Raw genomic sequence first — 8,492 nt, 5'->3', positions numbered from 1 at the left:
TGCCATTTCTCAGTTTAAAGAGAGACAAAAACTGGCCAACCTTCAACATATGAGTCCTCCCCTCCTCCCAAAAAATGATGAGCAACATCCTTTAACCTTTGAGGTATCTGAATTTTGGTCCTATCTCCCACAGAATATTTTTAAACAAAACATCAGCAATTCTGTTTACCAGTTTATCTCAGTCTAACGTAAACTCACAGTTCTATCCAGAAAGATAAAGAACATGGTAACTGTATATTCATATCAAAAAGATCCACCACTAAGTCTACAAAAAAACATGAACTACCACCACCACCCACACAGAAAGACCTTATATTGGAGAAATTAGGGATTTGGGGAAGCCGAGGATTTCAAACATCTGAAGATTGTAAGTTCAAGGCCAGGCCAAGCCGGGCCAGCTGAAACTACAAAGATAGATCCCATCCTACAGAAACTAAACTGAGAGAAAAAGCTGAACTTGGTGGTGCAAGTCTTTAATCCCAATACATGGGAGACTGAGACAGAAAGATCTGTGGTCAGAATCCATCCCCAATGACTTATGAATCTCTTACAATTATCTCCTCTTCTTCTTTTCATTCATCTTCCTATGCCATTCTACTGTCTGCAATGTTCATACAGTCTATACCAAAGGAACACACCATAGAGAAGACAATGAGGAGGGAGGAATCCTCAGTGTGTTTCTAAGGGATCCTGAATATCACACAGGACAATCGCCAAGGCATCTCACCAATGGCTCCCTGTTCCCTGACCCACAGTCCTGCAGCTGGTTCTCTGATCCTATCCCCAGGCCCCAAGCTTTTCTCTTCCAAGGGTTCCCAATTCTCTATGGCCCTGACCTGTTCGATCCTCTTCCATGAATATGGTCCTCCACCTTCCATTCACCCTCAGATTCCACAGAAAATGGCGATCAGGAGGCTTTTCCTCACATAGTGGCCTCCTGGGCCTGAGATTCCCCACCCTGTCACACCTCGATTAACTGTCCAACAACCCTGATCAGGGCAGACTATCACTTACAGCTCATCTAAGAGGAGAACACCTTCCAAACCGCACCCTTCTGTGCTTAGCTCCTCAATGGCAAAAAAAAAAAAAAAAAAAAAAAAAAAAACAAACCGTTGTCAGGGGCCACACCCAGACAGAAGCCTCAGAGGATCCTTTGTGATGCCAGCTGGAGCAAATAGGTCTCACCAAAGGACTGTGCTGATTGGCTGAATACACCCTGCGCATGCGTTCACGGAATACCAAGTACTTTGAAGGGAGATTTTAGAAGGTGGGAGTAATCTACTGGCTTTAAGACAAATGATTTCCAGTTTGTTGGTTGACAAGTGCTTACAAACTTGAAAATCCAGAACAAATATGTAACATATGAAATACAGCAAATGGCTCTACTTAATTTCAGCTGTAGAGGCTCTTGTAAGCATTTTTGGTTTTTTATTTATTTATGTGCATAAACATTTAATAATGTGGACTTCTGCATGTACACACGCACACCAGAAGAGTCTATGCTGCCCTAAGAGTTCAGAAGGGAACATGCAGATTTCCTACAACCCCTGGTACTCTCCTTTCTCTACTTTCCTAGTCCTCAGCTTGATAGAAGAGTGTGCTAGGCAGTGCAGGCCCTCTCTCTCTCACTTATGTGCTTGGCCACTCAGGCCCACTCTCTCACTTAGGAGTTAGGCTGGGCAGGTCCTCTCTCTCTCTCTCTCTCTCTCTTTCTCTCTCTCTCTCTCTCTTAGGTGCTAGGCTTCACATGTCCTCTCTCTCTCTTATGTGCTAGACTGCCCAGGGCCCTTCTCTCTCTTATGTGCTAGGCTTCCCAGGACCTCCCTCTCACTTAGATGTTAGTCCTTGCAGGCCCTCTTTTTCACTTATGTGCTAGGCTGGGCAGGGCCTCTCTCTCACTTATATGCTGGGCTGCCCAGGTCCCCTCTCTCACTTATGTGCTAGGCTGAGCAGCCCCTCTCTCTCACTTATGCCTCTGTTGCCTACAGACGCTGCAAGAGAGCACTGTTTCTCTGAAACTGTGATTGTGCATATGTTATGAGCCACAATGTGGGTGCTTTGTGCCTGGTCCTCTGCATAGAATAGGTGCTTTTATTATTATTATTATTATTATTATTATTATTATTATTATTATTATTATTATCATTATTATTATTATTATTATTATTAAATTTCAAGACAGGGTTTTTCAGTGTAGCACTGTCTGTCCTGGAACTTACACCAGGCTGATTTTGAACTCAAAAATCCTTGTCCTCTGCCTCCCAAGTGTTGTGATTGAAGGCATGAACCACCAATGCCTAACCAAAAGTTGCCCTTAACAGCTAGTTTTTCCATTTTTTCAACTAGTCTAGTGTGTATTTCATGTACCCAAGAGCATTCTGCCCATTAACTTGCAGTGTTTTCCTACTTGTGCATTAGATTTCCAAGGCTGGTTTGGTGGAAAGAAATGAAAGGAAGTAGTTAGACACTAAAATAATAATAATAATAATAATAATAATAATAATAATAATAATAGAAACATTTTAATGTGTTTAAGTCTATCATTTTTAAAATGTATGAGTCCTCTTTTTATGGGTTCACCTTCATGAAAGAAGGGGTCATCAGATCACTTTATATATGGTAGTAAGCCACCATGTTGTTGCTGGGAATTGAACTCAGGAACTGTAAAATAATAGCCGGTTCTCATAACTGCTGAGCAATCCCACCAGTTCTAGAAATATATTTTGATTTAATTTTTATTGCATTATGATAAGAAAATATACATAATTTCAATTTATCTGAATTTGTTAACATCTAAAAACATATTTTGAGTAAACAGACTTACATCACATTCTTCTTTTTATTTTGTACCCCAACTCCTCCAGCTGATGCCCACTCAAAACCTATCAACCTTCCATTTTTTATCATGTTCCTTAATATTTATAAAATATTGTAACAATAAAAATGAATATTAAAAATGTTGTTTGATAGAAACAACAATCAATTTATATATTTGTCTGCAGCAATACTGAAAATTATTTTTTCTCATAAATTTTAAATAACTGCAAATATATTAACTGTATGATATATTAAAATAATATATCACTATTAGTTTTTTTGGTGAACATAAATAGTATTTTGGTTTGTTTGTTGTTTGTTTGTTTGTTTGTTTGTTGTGTTTTTAGGAGATCTTAAATTTCTTGACTTACAGATTATGCTAACAGGACCCTGAAGTTGTCTTGTGTGAGGATAGTCCAGTGACTGGCAAATACAAAAGTGGATGCTCACAATCATCTATTGGATGGAACACAGGACTCCCAATGGAGGAGCTAGAGAAAGTACCCAAGGAACTGAGATGGTTTGAAACCCTAAATAAGAACAACAATATTAACTAACCAGTACCTCCAGAGCTCATGTCTCTAGTTGAATGTGTAGCAGGAGATGGCCTGGTAGGCCATCTGTGGGGAGAGAGGCCTATGATTTTGTGAAGGTTATATGCCTCAGCTCAGGGTACTGCTAGGGAATGTAGGTGGGAGTAGGTATGTTGGGGATCAAGGAGAGGTAAGGGGGGAGGCGGGAGGGGACTTTTGGAATGTAAACGAAGAAAGTATATAATAATTGTAAAATTAAAAAAAAAATCTTGGCTTACTGTGATACAAAAAAAAAAGAAAAGAAAAAAAGAAGAACAATTTATGGACACTGGATTTCATTGTAATAAGGCTGTACTTGAATGTCCCTCACATCACCAAAGTATTTTACCTCCATAGTACTAAGGGTAGAGTTGATATATCTGCTGTGGCAAGGAATGAACTGTAGGCATGATTTTTGGATACTAATTTCCTGCTATGTTCAAAGCTATTTGATTTGAGTGATTGTTGTCATTCTCAGGCCACATGTAACAGGGTACATTCACTTATGGAATGGGTGTTTATTAAGATGGTCTATCCATGAAGTCATTGATCAACTATTTCAATGAAGAATTGTTCTGCTTGGAGAGTGTCACAGAACTTAGTTGATGATAGAATTCAGTTTTATTGGATGTGATGTTTTTTCAAAAGCATTCACCTTAGAATAATAGTAACTTATAAAGTCCTCTTCAGAATTTATACAATAATAATAAATATCAAGCAAAGCCTTTAGTCTCACTCTTTGCTGTTCTCTTATAAGCCACCTCCCAAATTAATTGTCTACATTTATTTTGGTTTATAAAGAGTTTTGAAAAATTTAAGCTGTTCTGAAAACCATAGTATAGTGTAAAAATATCAAATAAAAAATCCTACTAATACAGAGGCTGAGATAGGGGAACCATGTTTTCAAGACCATTATGTGGCACACAGCAATACAGTGTTATGTATAAACAAGAAGAAAGACTATATGGATTATACAATATTGGACTTATTAATCCTATTTACCAAATTAGGAACAACATAATGAAAAACGGACAATTTCTAATTCCTCATATTTTTGAATTTCATTCAATTAGGTTATGATGGTAATATTAATTTTCATATTAATAGATATTAAGGTAAAGTGATTGTTACTTTCTATTAGTTTTATTCTTAGAGGTGGAAGCATGTTTTTGTGGATTTGTTGTAAGATTACTTTCTTGTTTCTTCTATGGTGTAGTTTCACTCCTTGTGTTGTTGTATTCCACCTATTATTCTTTGTAGGGCTGGATTTAAGGAAAGATTATGTGTGAAATTGGCTTTGTCGTTGTATATATTGTTTTCTCCGTCTATGGTGATTGAGAGTTTTGTTAGGTATAGGAGCCTAGGCTGGCATTCATGTTCTCTAGAGGTGGAATAGATGCTGGGATTAATATCTTTTTTTATGAAAATACATCCATGAGTTGAGAGAGGAGGACTTCCACTGGCCTTTGTACCCTAGTGCCATGTTCTAGGTGCTGCTAGTGAATGGGGAAATAAGTGACACCCCAGTGACAACAGAAACCACCTCTTTCAGAATCCAACCTAAGAATGTCAGGCAGAGTTTATTTTGGCTGACTCATGGTAAACAGATCTTATATAGAGAGGGTGGGACTCATGTATCACTTCAGAAAATGCTTTTAAGTTTAGTCTTATATATTTTACAGAGAAGGAAAAGAGAGAAATAACTTCATGAAGGATAACACCCAAGAAAGCAAATGATCAAGGCAGCTTTATAGCAACACACAAATCTGCCCAACAGTAGTGTTTACTAGTGGTTTGTTGGTGTTAAAAAGCCATGGAGGCTACTGGACCATAGAGGGGCTGGAGAAAGTCAGATTGCTTTTTGTTATTGTTTTATTTTATTTTAACATTTCCCTTTTGAATTCAGGCAGTCTCATTTTAGATTTTTCCTGCTGCTAACACCACTAGTGTTCTCTGGTACATTCAACCTTACTGATCTCCAGGCGACTAGACTTGTCAGGATCAGAGTGGAAACTGGATATTTTACAACCAATTATCTGGTCCACTTGCCTACCTCTGGTTATCCCAGTTTCTCCACCTAAATTCGTTACTGATAATTTCCTCAGTATGCAGCCTGCCATGATTCACAGACAGGTACAACAACTGCTTCTGACTCAGTATTAAATTCAAGTCCTTTCTCTTCTTCAGGAATGTTAATATTTGACGATATACAAATGCATTTATCTGAGGTAGAATGGGCTATGCTAACCCATGGAAGAAGACACTCTACAGTGTTGTAATGCTGGCCATCTACAAGCTAACCACCTGACTAGTTTAACTGGTTAACTATAACTCCTTTCCTTTGTGTATACATTGTGTAACCTGGACTGTAACAGTGAAAAATATACTCTGGGAGATATTGCCTTTTGGATTATAATTGATTTAGATTGCTTCTTCACTGTTGAATCAGGAACTGCTACAGAAAAATAAAATATTTTCTATGTTATTTTTTGTTTTGGGGTTGTTTGTTTTCTTTGTTTTTTTAACATACAATTTCTCTGCATAACCCTGGCTGTCCTCAAGATCAATCTGTACAGCAGGTTTACCACAAACTCACCTGCCTTTGTGTCCCAAGTTCTGGGTTTAAAACACACACCACCACCATCCAGCTCAGCGTGAAAGTTCTTAATTTTAGTGAGGATCAATTATTTCTCTTAGAATGAATATTTCTTCCATGAAATCTAGCACTCTTAACTCTCTTAATCATACATATACTCCAATTTTCCTAAATTTTTTTTTGTTCTTACCTGCCCTTGTGAATTATTTTACATACAGTATGAAGTTGAGATTGAGTGTGAGGCTGACTCTTTTACCTATTATGTGTCACTGCTCTCGGGTGAAACAAAACATACAGCACAAATTATATATATGCATAATTTTATAAAACTATGGTGTATATATTATATATAATTTATTTTATATGTAATATATTTTATCATTTATAATATTTTGTTATATAATATACTGTAAATGTAGTTTAAATATACTTTAAAGTGAATTACAGGGTGTGATCCAACAATAGCTGTCTACCAACTGATATTCTAAGAACCTCATAGTTATTCAGTCAATGAGGTGGATTGTCTCAGGTAGTCTCCAGTGTATTATGGAATACTGAAAATGGCCTGTATTGACAGTGAAGAAATGGGCTTCCCAATGAGGGCAAACAGGCAAAGAAAACAAACTTTCTTCTTCCATGTCTTTCATATAGGTTGCAGAACATTTATATAAGTGTGTGCCAGGTTTAAAGTGACTTTTCCCACTTGAAAGATTCAGATTCAAAATGGATCTTGCCATCTCAAATTACTAAGAAAAAAATCCATTAATGTCTTGCCCAGTCATTTGGATTTTAGTTAATTTTTGATGCAGTAAAGTTCAAACCCAAGAACACTCATCACATTGTCCAATTTGCTCCCCATCATTTATTGACATTTATAGCCTTCCTTCATTGAATTGCTTGTGTGTTTTGTTAAAAGTTACTTGGCAATTTGTATACATATGTCCAGACTGAGCTGATTGACTTTTTGTTGTTATTATTTAACTCTTAAACAATTATAGATAAGCCCTCATATCTATTATACAATATTTTTCTATTTTATTCATTCTTGTTATTCTTTGCATTGTGAAGAAAGAGATGGCTCAATTCTTAAACAGTACATGTTAAACTTCCCGTTCTGTTTATAGCACCAAATATAGTTTAACAAAAAAACTGTCTAATGTCAGGCAGTGTGGGAACAGGTCTTCAATCCCAGCATTTGGGGGGTGGGGGCATAGGCAGGCGAATTTCTGAGTTTGAGGCCACCTTGGTCTACAGAGTGAGTTTTTGGAAAGCCAGGGGTAAACAAACAAACTTTGTCTAGAAAACAAAACAAAACAAAACAAAACAAAAGAACAAAAAAAAAACAAGAATAAAAACCTACTTGTGTCTCTAAGTCTTCTGGTCTCTTTGGATTCTGAATACATATCACACACACACACACACACACATGCACCCTCACACTCAGAAAAACACCGTTCAGATTTTAAAATACATTATCTGACTCACTAAGAAATAAAACTACATCTGTGTTCCTGTTGCCAGAAAACCTTTAATCATAATACAAATTTAGTTGAACATGAATGATTTTATACAGGAGAGAATCCTGTTTAACTGTATTGAATGTGGGAGACCATTCCTTCAAAAATGTCACCTCATTAAGCACCAGCTGACCCACATTGCTGACCATCCCTATACATGTAACCTGTGTGAGAAAATGTTTAACAGATGATCAAGGCTTCTCAGACACCAGAATGTACTTAGTCAGAAAACTCAGACAGAATGGCCAAGCTAAGGAAAATTAGCATATTGCAGGGACAGAATGTAAAGAAGGTTTAAAATCTAGAAAATTTGGGAGAGTTATGTTTCATATCATAAAAAAAGATACAATAGAATTCTACGTTGTTTCCCACTGTCTTTCATTATCTGTGTTATTCACACATTTTTTTTGTATTAGTAATAAAAGAAATGAGTATTTGTTTGACATTTGTATCCATACCTATGTTTTTGTTAGACATCTGTGTCCATAGCAATGTTTTCTTAGACACTATCCTCTGGTTTCAGGTACCATGGACTATGATTTAATTCTTCACTATTCTCAGAAGAGATGTAAAATGCTATTATGGCCCTTGAAGTCAGAAAGAATTAATATTCATGGCATAATTTCAGTGGCTATAATGTTGACCGTCATAGAATACCAAAACAAAGATTCAGGTAAATTTATGAACAAGATGATAAGACTGTGTCTTCCTTCAGTGTAAGCATGGTAGTTGTCACCTCAGTTTCTCCCTTGACATTGTCTATTTTCAAGGAAGCTTGGGGAACACAAGAAGACCTGAAAGCCAGCACAAACCTAAGAAAGTTGTAAGCATTTGAAGTCCACTTACAGATCTCACTGTCCATACTAGTTATCCATCTCTGTAGAAGTAAAAGAGAGCAGTAAAGTGACTTTGATTATTTTGGCTTTTATTACACACACTGGAATTTTTAAATGATTGCATACCACTCCTGTGCCTAAAGGGATGTACAAT

This window comes from Mus musculus, chromosome Y, assembly GCF_000001635.26.
Source record: "Mus musculus strain C57BL/6J chromosome Y, GRCm38.p6 C57BL/6J".
Classification (NCBI taxonomy): Eukaryota; Metazoa; Chordata; class Mammalia; order Rodentia; family Muridae; genus Mus; species Mus musculus.
The sequence above is the reverse complement of the archived record's forward strand: the minus strand, read 5'-3'. Positions refer to the sequence as shown.